This window comes from Dermochelys coriacea, chromosome 6 (assembly GCF_009764565.3).
Source record: "Dermochelys coriacea isolate rDerCor1 chromosome 6, rDerCor1.pri.v4, whole genome shotgun sequence".
Taxonomy (NCBI): domain Eukaryota; kingdom Metazoa; phylum Chordata; order Testudines; family Dermochelyidae; genus Dermochelys; species Dermochelys coriacea.
Genome location: NC_050073.1, coordinates 55,712,620 through 55,729,276, shown reverse-complemented (window position 1 = coordinate 55,729,276; position 16,657 = coordinate 55,712,620). Strand labels below are relative to the sequence as shown.

At 45.1% G+C, this 16,657-nt stretch overlaps 1 protein-coding gene across 5 annotated transcripts in view; it reads right to left on the bottom strand.

Annotated features, from left to right (window-relative positions):
- Positions 1-16,657, bottom strand: part of NR1H3 (nuclear receptor subfamily 1 group H member 3) — a 58,396-nt gene that overhangs the window by 28,648 nt on the left and 13,091 nt on the right. The gene's annotated exons all lie outside the window — the stretch shown is intronic.

Genomic DNA, 16,657 nt, shown 5'->3' with positions numbered 1-16,657 from the left:
TGGGATATCTAAATTCTGTCCCCTAGCTACAAAAGATACAAGTAAAGGAGATGGCCTTGGGTAGAGTGCAGTTTGTGCACAATAAACCAAGTAGCCCAGAAGTAGTCACAAAGACTTCTACCCTGCTAAGTATGACTGCCTTTCTCTCACCCCCAATCCCACTAACTCCCTTGGCCTTCCTGGAAGGACCAATACATTCTGGGAGAAGCCCTGAGCCTCAGGCGCCACAAGCCTTCCTCAGAAAATACAAATCAGCTTTTTACATACAGTCCCTGTTCCAGGCATGTGTTCCCCTAAAGAGAGCCTAGGAAAAGTGTGCTGTAGACCACAGAAGGAATGAGAGACAAGAGCCAGAAAGAGTTGGAACAGCCTCTTCCTCCCCCAGTAACAGATGCTCAGAGGACGTGCTGAAGCCTTTTAGGAAGTTTGTGAAAATTTGTGGGGTGGTACAAAACATGGGATGCTGACCAGAACACGATGTCACTGCAGCATTAGCCAGCCACCTGCTGAAAGAATGGGTGTGCATGTGTGTGACAGAGGGATTGCGCCTGTATGCCTGGGGCATATATGTGAAACCATCCATATGGTCTGTTAGCATAAATATGCCTGTATGCTTCTCACCTGTGTTCACTCCCGTGTGCACCGACACTCTCTGTCAGAGAAACTGTACTTGTGTGTGCGTCCATGTGTTAATGTGACTGTGCTCACAAGCACACGTCTCCCCATATGTGCCAGTGGAATTATGCCTTTATGCGTACTCCTGTATAACAGCACAGGAGTCTTTGTGAATATGACCAAGTGAACAAGTGCATTTGATAGACAGTCCTAGCTTTCAAATGTAGACACTTAAGACATGTGCCCAAATTTTGTATTTAGGCTCCTAAATGGGTTCAAACTTGTAAAATACACATTTGGACATCAAAGAGCCAATTTGATCCTCTCTTTGAAAGCTGGGCCCTCAGTATACCACAAAAAGTTTTCTGAAATCTTAATTTACAATGGCTCAGCTATGACACTGTCATGTTTGCAGAAAACTGGCTTCAGGTCCAAAAGGCTGAGATAAAAAACAAAGCATTGGGTTGGGATCTTGATCTAGTAGAGTCCCACAGAGTTAGTGTTACAGCACTATGTAGGAGCTTGCATTGTGATAGGATAGCATAAAAACATACACAGACAGACCCATTCTCTCCCATCAGAAGAGTGGATGGTGTCCAGGGACCTGGTGCTCTGATGAGCACCTTCTCTTTTATACTATCTAGCAGATTTTCACAAACTTCCTAAAAGGCCTTAGTACTTCCTCTGAGCAGGTCTCTGGAAGCAAGAGGTTCTTTCCAGCTCTCACTGGCTTGCTTGTTCCTCCTCGTCTCTACAGCACTCTTTTCTCAGGCTCTGCTGGTGAAACCAGTGTTAAGAATGGTCTGATTTAATATCATCAGCAAGTATCTGTTAGGAAGGTAAAGAGTATATTAATGACAGGCATAGGTCATGCTAAACTGGAAGGAGTTGCTAGCACCCTGTCAGGACAGAGAAATAACCCAAAGAGACCTAGAGAAATTAGACACACAGGCAGAAAATAAAGTGAGACTCAGCCTGGGGAAACACAGCTAGTACTTCAGGGGAAAAATAACTCAAAACCAAGATCCATGATGGGAGGGGAAAACCTGGGAAGTAATGATGCTTAGTGATAGTGGACTGCACACTAGATAGGTGCTCGCAATGCAACAGGATAGCATAAAAGGCAACTCAGTTTTGCAGTGTCTAAACATTCATGGAGCAGGGGGATAGCCCCTCTCTGTACAGTTCTGGGAAAACAGAGATCAGCTCTGGGTTCATGCCTAAGGTCCTGGAGCAGACAGAGAATAGTGTCTCCCTATACAGCTTTCAGGAGACTCCATCTGAAATAATGTAGCAGTTTTGACATCTCAGTACCAGAAAGACGTCCAGAAACTAGAGGGAGTTCAGAGAAAAGCAACAGAAGAAAGAGACTGAAACAACTAAATATAACTTGTCTTATGGAGGACTGGAGGGGGGCAGGGAGATATAACAGTGTACAAGTACCTGAGGAATGTAAATACCAAGGAAAGGAGGACTTACTTAGGGTGGGAGATAGGATGAGTGAGATGAAACTAGGAAGGGGAAATTTAAGCTGAATATCGGGGGAAAAAACATCTTAATGGTAAGATCTACTAGATTATGGAGTAATCACTCAAGGAAAGTGGAGAAGCCTCATTACTTAGGACACTGAGAAGCAGACTCGCTAAAGCCCTGGAACTTTCCCTCTAGGAACTAATCCTACAGGGAGATAGGAGGTGTGAACTAGATGAACACATGGGATTCATTCCTGCCTTTAATGTTGATGATGCAAAAAACTGACCATGGCTTCCCAACAGCCTGGTACAGATGCAACCTCTCCCCCAGCCTCTGTCAAATGCAGCAGCCTATCCTGGATCACAAAGCAAAGCAGGGGAAGAATGGGACTGTCAAAGGGAGAATCAGGTTATTCCTCTGAACTTCCACAAACTGGTCTGGCCACTGCATTTTTGCCCCGACTGAAGAGAAGTCCCAAGATATTTACCAAAAAAGAAAAGGAGTACTTGTCGCACCTTAGAGACTAACAAATTTATTTGAGCATAAGCTTTCATGAGCTACAGCTCACTTCATCGGATGCATGTAGCTGTAGCTCACGAAAGCTTATGCTCAAATAAATGTTACTCTCTAAGCTGCCACAAGTCCTCCTTTTCTTTTTTGCGAATACAGACTAACACAGCTGCTACTCTGAAACAAGATATTTACCAATACCTCTACTGAGTTGGTGTGAGTGAGAAGCCCCTGGCATGTTTCTTATATGATTATAAAGGGGAAATGAGAACAGGCTTCAAACCAATTTAATTTTATCCCAGGCAGGAAGAAATACAGAACTGAAGTAACAGAGATGGGACTCAGAGTAGCAGCCGTGTTAGTCTGTATTCGCAAAAAGAAAAGGAGTACTTGTGGCACCTTAGAGACTAACAAATTTATTAGAGCATAAGCTTTCGTGAGCTACAGCTCACTTCATCGGATGCATCCGATGAAGTGAGCTGTAGCTCACGAAAGCTTATGCTCTAATAAATTTGTTAGTCTCTAAGGTGCCACAAGTACTCCTTTTCTTTTTTAGAGATGGGACTGTTTCTTTGTTATGTTTGCACAGGGCCTAGCACAAACGGGCCGGGACCTCTAGACACTACCACAATAGAAATAATAAATACCGTAACTCCTCACTTAACGTTGTAGTTATGTTCCTGAAAATTGTGACTTTAAGCGAAACGATGTTAAGCAAATTCAATTTCCCCATAAGAATTAATGTAAATGGGAGGGGTTAGGTTCCAGGGAAACTTTTTTTCCACCAGACAAAAGACTATATTATATACACACCCACACACACACACGCAGTACAAGTTTTAAACAAACAATTTAATACTGGTACAGAGGGCTGATGATTGTGAAACTTAGTTGAGGGGTGGAGTCAGAGAGATGGATATTTCCCAGGAATGCCTTACTGCTAAATGATGAACTAGCAATCAGCTGAGCCCTCAAGGGTTAACCCATTGTTGTTAATGTAGCCTCATACTCTACAAGGCAGCACGAATGGAAGGAGGGGAGACAGCATGGCAGACAGAGACAGAGACACACACTGTGGGGGAGAGAGAGAGAGAGATGCGCATTGCCCTTTTAAGTATGCTGACTGCACTAAGTACACTGCCTTTTTAAGTAGATCAGCAAGTTGAGACAGAAGCTGCTGCAGGAAGCTTCCTCCATCCTGAGCCCTGTCATGTCCCTCTCACCCCCCCGCTCTATGGAAATATGGGGTAAGTGGGCTGCAGGAGCAGGAGGACACCCTGACATTAGCCCCGCTCTTCCCCTCCCACACACACAGCAAGCAGGAGGCTCCAGGGAGCAGCTCCAAGGCAGAGGGCAGGAGCAGCACACAGAAGTAGCGGTAGGGACAGCTGAACTGCTGGCAACTGATAGCCTACTGGGCAGCTGCCACACAGGGAACTTAGGGGAATGGGGAGCTGATGGGGGGCTGCCGGTCCACCCTGGTTCCAAGCCCCCACCAGCTAGCTGCAACGGGCTGCTCTTCCTGCAAGCAGTGGACAAAGCAGGCGGCTGCCAAACAACGTTATAAGGGAGCATTGCAAAACTTTAAACAAGCATGTTCCCTAATTGATCAGCAATGTAACAACGAAACAATGTTAACCGGGACAACTTTAAGTGAGGAGTTAATGTATAATAATCCAGGCCAGGCCAGGCCAGGATCAGACCTGGGGACTTTTCTCCACTCTACTTCAGTGCACAGCCTCACTTCTGGCAGCTCCTGGCCTTCTACCCCTGCAGGTGTCCCACTGACCATAATATCTCACATTGTCCTAAATCCTTCAGTGAACAGGGGATTGTTCCCTTCCAGGAGAGCCCATGGGCATCTCTGTGCTAGGAATACTCATTTCCAAGTCCCAAAGCAGACTGGATTCAGATGTGGCCAACTCCAATCTCACACCAGAGCCCACAAAGTCCCCAAAATAAAAAAAACCCCTAAGCCACCCAATAACTGCCCTACAAGCAGCCCTCCAGCTCACCTGCCTGGTCCTGCAGCAAAGCCTCCCTCCTGCTTGTCTCTCTTGTTAGTTCCTTTTTTCCTTCAGTGCCAATGGCTGAGGTTTTGCCTTTGCCCTGACAGTGATCTCCCACCCAGGGCCTGGGAGGCCTGAAGAGCCCGCAGCAGCACAAGGAGTGAGAGAGAGAGAGAGAGAGTGTGAGTGAGTGTGAGTACTTTCAGGCCATTGAGTTCTCAGAATGGGCTGTGCTTTTCTGCTCCTTCCCTCCCTCCCTGTGGGCTGCCGGATGCCCTTGGTCCTGTAACTGAGAGAAGGAGAAAGGAGAAGGGGTTACTCCAGTTCATTCACACTGTACGCAGGGCTCCCTTTGGCCTCTTTTCCTGTTTGCCTGTAAACGCCAGCTCCCCTGAATGAGTGATGATGAGAAAGGCTGATTTGTTCCCTGTGGCTCAGAGTTTGGGGGTGAGTTAGGGAATGGTGTCGGGATTTCATACAGTCACATTTACTGGTATGGAGTTTCTCATGGTGTCATCTGCCCAAACTCTGCTAGCCTCTGGCAGAGAGCTCAATCTAGATCTGGACAATGTCTGCCTCAGAGCTTGTCTACATGAATATTTAATTCACAGCAACCTGTGGTGTCAATCAATCCCTCAATAGCTTGCCATGCACTAATTGTCCATGTGGACCCTGCTGACATGCACTAAAAGTTCCTTGGTATGCTATGATCTACCTCCACTTTGAAACAGGACTAGATCAAAGTGCACTGAGGAACTGTTAATGTGCATCAGAAGGGTCCACGTGAACAGTTAGTGTGCAGTGGGTTAGCACAAGGTAGATTCACACCCCAGCTTGCCACAAACTAAAAGTTTGTGTAGACAAGCCCTAACTCAACTCCATACTATTCTATTCTAACTGGGATTTTATACTGTACCTATCAGTATGACCCATGTTGGGTCCTGAGCCGCAGGCAAATCTAGAGCATATACGACCTTAGGGAGAGCAGAAATCAAGGCATGTATGGGATTCAGGAAGGAAGATGTTATCGTGATGATCCCTGACACACACACACCCCCCCCCCCACACACACACACACACACACACAAACCACAATACACAAGTGATGGAATGGCAGTCACCCCTCATCACCACTATCTCCACAAGAGGAATGGCTCCCAAAGACATAATCCCAATTGGGTGACAGAGTCCAGCTGCTGCTTAGAAGCTAAATAGGTCCCTGCAGCACCTGCATGGGAGAACAGCAGCAGAGCCTGCTATTTTGAAACTGAACTGCAGCAACCCTGGGAGCTTGGCTTTGACTTCAGCTCAGCATCAGTTTGACTTCACTATCAGCACCAACTTTTGGATGGCAGGAAACACAAAGTGGCTTTGACTTTGACAGGGACTTCAAACAGGACAAATCCCATCTGTGCTCCTCCCAGGAGGAGGAGCAGAGAAAAAACACACCAACAAAGACCCCTCTTTCCAACAGGGAAACAAAGACAGGTCTGCTCAGCTGCTTGTGTAGGGGAGCAGAGGAGGGGTGTTTAGTCTGGGCCTTGTCTACACTAGAAAAGTATAAACTAGATCAACAAATCCTCCTAGTGGAGACACAGCTTAGACCAGCAAAAGATTTATTTTGCCAGTATAGTTTATATTGGTTCCCTGAACAAAAAAGCTATACTGGGAACAGAACATTTTGTTGGTATAACTGTCATAACTATGTTGGTTGGAGGTCTGTGTAATTTTTTTCACACTCTTGACATAGCTGTGATAATAAAACTTTTAAGTGTAGACCAGGCCTTGGAAGCCTACAGAAAAATTCTACTGGGAAACAGCCTGATACAACCAAAACCCTGGTCTGAGGAACTAAAGCTGAGAAGCTTGCAGCTCACCAGACAAGTTGCTGATCTGCACTTAAACGTTCTAGGTGCAGTGATAGCTCACCCTGGCCAATTTGAAGGCTGAAAATGAGAACTAGTCCCTGTCTCAGTTTTCTTATAAATTCTACCAAATGTCAGCAGAGAGAGAGAGAATTTGCATGCCCCACTGCTTTACTGAGTCTCCACTAGGAGAATTTGTTGATATAGCTATACTTTTCTAGTATAGACAAGGCCCCAGACTAAATGTATACCCCAAATTAAAAAACACAGTAAAATAACTAAAAAAGAGGCACCGTTGCTTAACAACCACGTAAAAGAAACAGTGAGAGATAAAAAGGCATCTTTTAAAAAGTGGAAGTAAAATCCTAGTGAGGTAAATAGAAAGGAGCATAAAAACACTGCCAAATTAAGTGTAAAAATGTAATAAGAAAAGCCAAAAAGGAGTTTGAAGAACAGATAGCCAAAAACTCAAAAGGTAATAACAAAATGTTTTTTAAATACATCAGAAGCAGGAAGCCTGCTAAACAACCTGTGGGGCCCCTGGACAATCGAGATACAAAAGGAGCACTTAAAGACGATAAAGTCATTGCGGAGAAACTAAATGAATTCTTTGCTTCAGTCTTCACGGCTGAGGATGTTAGGGAGGTTCCCAAACCTGAGTCGTCCTTTGTAAGTGACAAATCTGCGGAATTGCCACAGATTGAAGTGTCGTTAGAGGAGGTTTTGGAATTAATTGATAAACTTAACAGTAACAAGTCACCGGGACCAGATGGTATTCACCCAAGAGTTCTGAAAGAACTCAAATGTGAAATTGCAGAACTATGGTTTGTAACCTGTCCTTTAAATCAGCTTCTATACCCAATGACTGGAAGATAGCTAATGTAACGCCAATATTTAAAAAGGCTCTAGAGGTGATCCTGGCAATTACAGACTGGTAAGTCTAACGTCGGTACCGGGAAAATTAGTTGAAACAATAGTAAAGAATAAAATTGTCAGACACATAGAAGAACATAAATTGTTGGGCAAAACTCAACATGGTTTCTATAAAGGGAAATCATGTCTTACTAATCTATTAGAGTTCTTTGAAGGGGTCAGCAAACATGTGCATAAGGGGGATCCAGTGGACATAGTGTATTTAGATTTCCAAAAAGCCTTTTTCAAGGTCCCTCACCAAAGGCTCTTATGTAAAGTAAGTTGCCATGGGAAAAGAGGGAGGATCCTTTCATGGATTGAGAACTAGTTAAAAGACTGGAAACAAAGGGTGGGACTAAATGGTAAATTTTCAGAATGGAGAGGGGTAATCAGAGGTAAAAGTAAGCCAGTATGGTCTGGTATGGCGTACTGGCAAGAGCCAGTACATCTTGCTGGACCAGACCGGCTTCCCCAGGCTGGCGCTTTAAATGTCCCGGGGCTCCCCGCAGAGGCCGGAGCTCCAGGCCCTTTAAAGCGCTGCCAGAGCCCTGCCCCCACTACCCCAGGGGCTCTGGCAGTGGGGCTTTGGGCAGTGCTTTAAAGTGCCCAGGACTTTGGCCGCTCCAGGGAGCCCTGGGCCCTTTAAAGCACTGTCCGAGCCCTGCTGCCAGAGCCCCAGGGTAGCGACGGCAGGGCTCCAGAGGTGATTTAAACGGCCTGGGGTCCAGCCGCTGCAAGGAGCCCTGGGCCCTTTAAAACGCCCCCCAAACTCCACTGCTGGAGCCCTGGGGTAGTGGTGGCAGGGCTCCGGTGGCGATTTAAAGCGCCCAAGCTCCACTACGGTAGCAGTGGCCGGAGCCCGGGGCCCTTTAAATTGCTCCGGGGGTGATTTAAAGGCCCCGGGGCTCCCAGCCACAGCCCTGGGGTGTTTAAATCTTGATTTAAAGGGCCCATGTATTTAAAGGCCCCGCCTCTTCTGGTTGAAGCCACACCTCTTCCAGTCGAGGCCACTCCCCTGCCCCCGCTCAAGACTCCGGAGTATTGGTAAGTCCTTTAAGTTACTTTCACCCCTGGGGGTAACTAGTGGAGTTCCCCAAGAGTCAGTCCTAGGACCAATCCTACTCAACTTATTCATAAATGATCTGGAGAAAGGGGTAAACAATGAGATGGCAAAGTTTGCAGACGACACTAAACTGCTCAAGATAGTTAAGACTGTGAAGCAGACTGTGAAGAACTTCAAAAAGATCTCATAAAACTAAGTGATTGGGCAACAAAATGTCAAATGAAATTTAATGTGGATAAATGTAAAGTAATGCACATTGGAAAAAATAACCCCAACTATACATACAATATGATGGGGGATAATTTAGCTACAACAAATCAGGAGAAAGATCTTGGAGTCATTGTGAATAGTTCTCTGAAGACATCCACGCAGTGCGTAGCAGCAGTCAAAAAAGTAAACAGGATGTTAGGAATCATTTAAAAAGGGATAGAGAATAAGACAGAGAATATCTTATTGCCCTTATATAAATCCCTGGTATGCTCACATCTTGAATACTGCGTACAGATGTGGTCCCCTCATCTCAAAAAAGATATACTGGCATTAGAAAAGGTTCAGAGATGGGCAACTAAAATGATTAGAGGTTTGGAACAGGTCCCATTGGAGGAGAGATTAAAGAGGCTAGGACTTTTCAGCTTGGAAAAGAGGAGACTAAGGGGGGATATGATAAAGGTATATAAAATCATGAGTGGTGTGGAGAAAGTGAATAAGGAAAAGTTATTTACTTGTTCCCATAATATAAGAACTAGGGGCCACCAAATGAAATTAATGGGCAGCAGGTTTAAAACAAATAAAAGGAAGTTGTTCTTCACACAGTGCAAAGACAACCTGTGGAACTCTTTGTCTGAGGAGGTTGTGAAGGCTAGGACTATAACAGGGTTTAAAAGAAAACTAGATAAATTCATGGAAGTTAAGTCCATGAATGGCTATTAGCCAGGATGGGTAAGGAATGGTGTTCCTAGCCTCTGTTTGTCAGAGGGTGGAGACGGATGGCAGGAGAGAGATCACTTGATCATTACTTGTTAGGTTCACTCCCTCTGGGGCACCTGGCATTGGCCGCTGTCGGCAGACAGGATACTGGGCTAGATGGACCTTTGGTCTGACCCACTGTGGCCATTCTTATGTTCTTATTCCTCCTCTAGCTTCAGTCAGTCATTCATACCCATTCTGCACAGAGCTAATTATATATGGTTAGAAAAAATTGTGACAACCAGCTTTTCTTTGAGGCACCAGTTCTAAGATCTAGATTTTCCTTGGTCCATTTTCAGGGAATGTTACTCAAAGGAGAGGGGTAGGAAAGGCCACGGGAAATGCCCATATTTCAGAATGGTGCAATGGGACATATATACAGGGAGTTGTTGGCTGGGGACCAAAAATTGATCTTAAAATGAAGCTTGCAGAGAAGTGAAGATTCTCCAGCCATTGTGAAATGAAGAGACCACACCTGGGATCCTGCACTTGTCCTTTGTGACCCTCAATCCACACTTATGCTCTGGGGACTAATAGTTCCTTTCCATATGGATCTGGGGAAATACCACCTCAGTCCCAGAAAGATGTTCACAAATTGGAGAGAGGTCAGAGAAGAGCAAAGGTTGAATATTAGGAATAATTGCTTGACAGGGTGTTGCAAGGAAAATGGCAGAAGCCTCATCCTGGCAGTAATTAAAACAACTCAAAGGCCAAAATGACATTTCAGGGTCCAATCCTGGTCTGCTCCCTGTGGGAGCAGTGGGAAATGAAGCAGATAGCATCCAAACGTCTTAGTACTTTTTATCTGCAAAACCCTTTAGAAACAGGCAAATTAACCATCCCCCCCTCCCAAAATCCTGGAAGGTAAGAGAGACCACTATCATGATCATTGCCTCCCAATGGCCTTCTGCAGCCCAGCACTATACAAGAAGAGAAAGGGGAGGAAGAATTACAATGAAAAATCAAAAATAACATTGCATGCTCTGGATTCCCCATAGTGCCCCAGCGCAACTCCTTGGTATGAACCTCTAATTGTCACTAATTCCTCTGGGCAAGGAGATGGCCCAACCTACCATTGACATTTAAGAAATGATAGAAAATAAACAGAAAAGTTATCCCAGGGAAGCAGAGTACACAGGGAGGGCAAGTAAATTGCCCAAGGCCATCTGGTGAGCGAGCAGCTGAGCCAGGACTAGAACTCAGGAGTTCCTGCCTCCTACTCCCAAACCTAGATTTCTCTCTGTCAAACAGGCCTGTTGCCGCTCTAATTTCCACAAAACTGGGCAACTTCTGGTGCCTAGGTGTCACAGGGTCTCTGCAGGCTTCCTCCCTCTTGAGCCTGCACCCGCTGTTTAGGCTGGTATAATAAAGAATCTTCCATGCCTTATTTTGCTGGATCACCCAAGTGTCTTTATTTACAGTGTTTGTGCAGTTCCCAGATCTCCCAACAGCTAGCGCCCCACAGACCCTCTCCAGGGTCTCCTGGCTTTTATGGCATCCTTCTTTGGTAAGGAGACAGCAGTGCCACCCTCCTGTCTCCTTCCAGGCTAGCCTACTCACTGAGGTTTGCCTGAGGCTTTTATAGCCCTCTTGTGCCTCAGCCCAGCTGTCAGTACTTAGCTCAGCATGTTTCTCTGAGCCAGCCCTCATTAGGGCTTGCAGCTGGGCTCCCTGTTGAATACCTGTGTCTCTACCTCTGGCCTCCTGGCCAGAGAGCAGGCTGTAGCCAGCATTTTGGCAGGGCCTTAAAGGGGTTTACCTCTGTCCTGCCACACCAGGGGATAAGAAATAGGAGGAAAACAGAAGAGAGGGATGGGGAGTAAGAGAGAGCGACAGTAATGCTTATTGTACAATAATATACTCTTTTTTTGTTAAGTCATCCTCCCTCTCTCTCTCTTCTACTGTCTGTTTCATCAACTTGTTGCATCTTGCCATAACCTAGATCCGTGGTTTTCAAACCATGGGTCACAACCCAGAATTGGGTCACAGAATGGAAGGGACTGGATCACAGTGGCTCTGATCAGCACTGCTGACCGGGCCGTTAAAAGCCCTGTCGATGGTGCTGCCTGGCTAAGGCAGGCTGCGACACTGCGCTGTGCCCTAGAAGCAGCCAGCAGCAGGTCTGGCTCCTAGACAGGGGAGGCCATGGGGCTCCGCGCGCTGCCCGAGCACCGGCTCCGCACTCCCATTGGATGCTTCCCAGCCAATGGGAGCTGGGGGTGCCTGCGGGTGAGAGCCATTTGCATACCTCCACCTAGGAGCCGGACCTGCTGCTGGCCACTTCCAGGGCACAGCGCGGTCTGTGGTACCAGGACAGACGGGAAGCTTGCCTCTGTACCCTGGCTGCGCCGCTGACTGGGAGCCGCTGGAAGTAAGTCTGTGCCCCAATCCCCTGCCCCAGCCCTGAGCCCCCCCAGTCCTGGAGCCCCCTCCTGCACTGCAAAACCCTCATCCCTGGCCCAACCTCAAAACCTGCACCCCACAGCCCAGAGTCCTGATCCCATCCCATACCCCAACCCTCTGCCCAAGCCCAGAGCCCCCTCCCACACCCTGAACCTCTCATTTCTGACCCCATCCTGCAGCCCTCATCCACGCTCCCCAACCCTCTGTCCCAGCCTTGAGCCCCTCCTATACCCCAAACCCCTCATCCCCAGCTCCACTGGGTCGCAGGCATCAAAAATTTTCTTCAACTGGGTCGCCAGAAAAAAAGTTGGAAAATCACTGACCTAAACTGTATGCTCTTGGGAGCATGGACTCTTTTTATAGTGTGTCTGTATAGCCCCGAATGCAATGGGGCCCTGACTGATGCCTGCTGGTTCTGTTGTAATACAAATAAATAAATTATAATAATAAAATAATAATAATAATTAATAAAGGAGGAGAGAGATTTGGTACTGGGTTGAGAAATGGGCAGGAAAATCATGAAGATTCCAAAGACCAGCAGGAAAATGTTTTTATTTCTATTAACAGCAGTAACAGCCTGTCTGCATATAGTGGCCAGGAAGGAAGATATGATGACACCATATTACATTGCCTACATAAAAACATAAATTAGATAGATACTGGGACTGGGGTCTTAATTCACTAGATAGTCACTTCAAAATAAATGAGCTCAACTATTGATACTGCATATCTCAGGCTAGTCCCCATATGTCCAAAACCCAAATATTTTGGCAGGATTTACTGTCTTTACATTTAAGATAATGGAACACAAGGGCCAAGACTGAGGTGCAGCAGTAAAGCTGGACTGGGGAACCCAGAACTGGATTATCAGATGATACCATGAAGTATTTGGGGGTATCAACAGAGATGTGAAGGTGCAGGGGGAAAGGACTGGAATAGTGGATGGGGTTCACAGCATGTCAGGAGCAAGGACTTTAGGAGCTCTGTGTGAGGGACGTCTGCACAACATTTGGCCATATTTTGCCTGGCTCTAGTCAGCATGACCACTGCACTTCTGCTATTTGGGCCAAATTCAATTAAACACTGAAGAAAAGAAGAAACTCAATGTGCTGCAACAGCTTGTAAGGAAACCAAAAATCTTCTGTAAAGATGCAGAATGAAAAATAATGGGTGGGGTGGGTTAAAAGGTCTGTGCAAATAAGAGAGGATCTGTGTGACAGCAAGAGAGCATGTGAGAGGGCGTGCGACAGTCTGTGTAACAGAGTGCGTGTGTAGATCTAATTCCCTCTGAGGCATTAGTCCAAATGTGGAGTTGAACTTTCTGCAGACTTTGTCCTGCCAAGCATTGTCCCTTCTCACAGCCTCTGACATCACCACAAATGCTCAGCTGGAAAACAGTCCTGGAGTCAGGCACAGTCTGCTGGTTCTGGGCCAGCCAGTGAAAGGGCTGCACTCAGAGCACACCCATCAGATGGGAAGCAAGAGCTTCCCATTCCAACAGGAAGTCTCCAAATACTCAGTAGATTTAGGTGCCTCCAAAGGCCCCATCCCTAACACAATCCAGTCCAGCATAGGCCACAGGGTCAATAACATTACATGTATCGGTCCTTCTGGAATTCCAGCTGAAATGAGCTCAAATCTCACATTTACGTATTAGCGGAAGAACTGATCTGAGGATCAAATAAACTGAGAACAATACATCATGGGATCAAAACAACAGGGAAATTTACCTGTATTTAGGTAAAAAAAAATGTTTTTTTGAGTAATAATGTCCACAGATCCATTATAATGGGTTCTTAAGCCTGCTCACAGCTGGGGTGCAGAACCAAAACGGTCAGTCACATGCAGCAGAGGAATGCCCCACTGCCTGAACTTCCCTTCAGCTGAGACAACTTCCACAGCCAGGATGACACAGTTCTGTTTTCCCAAAGTACAGATCGTGCTAAACATATTTTGAAGAAAAAATAATAATAGTTTCCCCTAATGAAATAAATCTGAACCTTTTAATGCCAATTTTCTGGATGATCCTTTTGTATTCAGAGTGGACTGGATCTGTGAAACTTATTACTTGAAGAAAGGAAATTTGCAGGTCTGTACAAATAAATTTTCCTATTCTTCATCCTGCTAAGGTCCACAGATTCATTGCAATGGGATTTTCACAGCAGTATGTCTCCAGAGTAGGAAGTAAGATCATCCTTTAAATATAGATATCCATAATACATTATATTATCCTCTATTTTTCTCTAGGCATTAAGATGTGGAGAAAACCTGCTGAAAATTAACAAAGGTTAAAGTCTGAATGTCCAATATATATAGTATTTTAGAGAATGTATGTCTTGATGGCCATGTGGCTACCTAGCAGATCTCATTACAGGAGATCTGTAACTTCTCTGACATGAGATTGCCAATGTTCCTAAAGACTGGATTTGATGCTTAACAGAAGGAAAAGTATTTCTTGAATATTACTTGGAAATGAATGCTATAACAGTTATAAAGGCTACTTGTCTGAATTAAAGGTACAATACTGGATCCCACCAAAGAAAGCTACCTACTTCTAAAACTCGTCTGATTGGCGATAATAGCTATTAGGAAATCTATTTAATGCATAAGAAGTGTGATGTGATATATCTGCCCAGGGATTCCATTTGGGTAAGACTGTATGAATCAGAATGAGGTTCCAGAGTCAGGCTCTATAACCTTGTGGGGCTGACATCACAGTAGTTTACCCTAAGAAGACATTTAACATAATTTGTACAAAACTTCCTTTTCTTGACCATACCGAGAACATTATAGTTCAGAGACTTGATCATTTGCTTGGCCGCTCTCATACAAATCACATTACAATACGTCTGGAGGAAATTCAAGATTATGCTTCACTGGCTTAATGTGGTAATTAAACCACGCATTTTACTTCAACCACTACAGTGTACTAAGTTCTACTTGTTGATGTTTTTCTAGAGTCCATAGGAGTAATCACTTCATCAATGTATCCATTTTGGATACTATCTGGTACTGTTTGGAGGATTGGTTTTTGCAATTGCAGACCCCCTCTGTGAGATGGAGACATCAGGAGATAGCCATTTCCTCACAAATTGAAAGTCTAGCATCAATTGGGGTCTAACTCCAGATAAGGCTCCTTGAGAGTCTCGCAGATAGCTCTGGGACAAGAGCAGCTACTGACTCACCCAGTACCCTGGATTTGTTCCAGCTAGGGTTGGGCATTTCACAGGTCCAAAAATAACTGATGAATTTCCTGGTCAAATATTGGTCAAAGATTGCCAAATAATGTCAAAAATGATCAAATATTTGAAAGCACTTATTTATTAGAATTAAATACTAGACCATCCCTGACAGGTCGTCATAAATATAAAGGGAAGGGTAAACACCTTTAAAATCTCTCCTGGCCACAGGAAAAACCCTTTCACCTGTAAAGGGTTAAGAAGCTAGGATAACCTCGCTGGCACCTGATCAAAATGACCAATGAGGAGACAAGATACTTTCAAAAGCTGGAGGGGGGGGGAGAAACAAAGGGTGTGTGGGTGTGTGTGTGTGAGAGAGAGAGAGAGAGAGAGAGAGAGAGAGAGAGAGTGAGTGTTAGTTAGTTAGTTAGGTGAGATGGATGGATACATACATACATACATGCTGGGAACAGAACAGGAATGGAGTCTTAGAACTTAGTAAGTAATCTAGCTAGATATGCGTTAGATTCTGTTTTCTTTAAATGTCTGAGAAAATAAGCTGTGCTGAATGGAATGGATATTCCTGTTTTTGTGTCTTTTTATAACTTAAGGTTTTGCCTAGAGGGATTCCCTGTGTTTTGAATCTAATTATCCTGTAAGGCATTTACCATCCTGATTTTACAGAGGTGATTCTTTTACTTTTTCTTCTATTAAAATTCTTCTTTTAAGAACCTGATTGCTTTTTCATTGTTCTTAAGATCCAATGGTTTTGGTCTGTGTTCACCTATGCAAATTGGTGAGGATTTTTATCAAGCCTTCCAGGAAAGGGGGTGTAGGGTTTGGGGAGGATTTTGGGGGGGAAAGATGTTTCTAAGCGGGCTCTTTCCCGGTTATATATCTGTTAGACGGTTGGTGATGGCAATGATAAAGTACAAGGGCAAAAGGTAAAATAATTTGTACCTTGGGGAAGTTTTAACCTAAGCTGGTAAAAATAAGCTTAGGAGGTTTTTATGCAGGTCCCCACATCTGTACCCTAGAGTTCAGAGTTGGGAAGGAACCTTGACACAGATATTTGTCCAACCTGTTCTTAAACATCTCCAATGATCGGGATTCCACAACCTCCCCTGGAAGCCTACTGAGCTTTACTATCCTTAGAATTAGGAAGTTTTTTCCTAATATCCAACATAAATCACCCTTGCTGCAGATTAAGCCCATTACTTCTAGTCCATCTTCAGCTGACTTGGAAAACAATTGATCAGAATCCTCTGTGTAACAGCCCTCAACATAATTGTAGACTGTTATCAGGGGCCCCTTAGTTTTCTTTTCTCAAGACTAAACGTGCCAAGTTTTTGTTTTACTTTTCCTCATAGGTCAGGTTTTCTAAATCTTTTATCTTGTTTTGTTGCGGGTTGTTAAATTTAGAAGCCCTTTTAGAACCGGTTGTTCCATGACGGACAACCGGTTCTAAAAGGGCTTCTAAATTTAACAACTGGCCAAAAGGGGCACCTTAGGCGCCGACTCCATGGGTGCTCCGGGCTGGAGCACCCCAGGGGAAAATTTGCAGCTCCCACCCAGCCCCAACTCACCTCCGCTCCGCCTCCTCCCCTGAACGCGCTGCCCTGCTCTGCTTCTTCGCTGCCCCCACCCTCCCAGCTTCCTGTG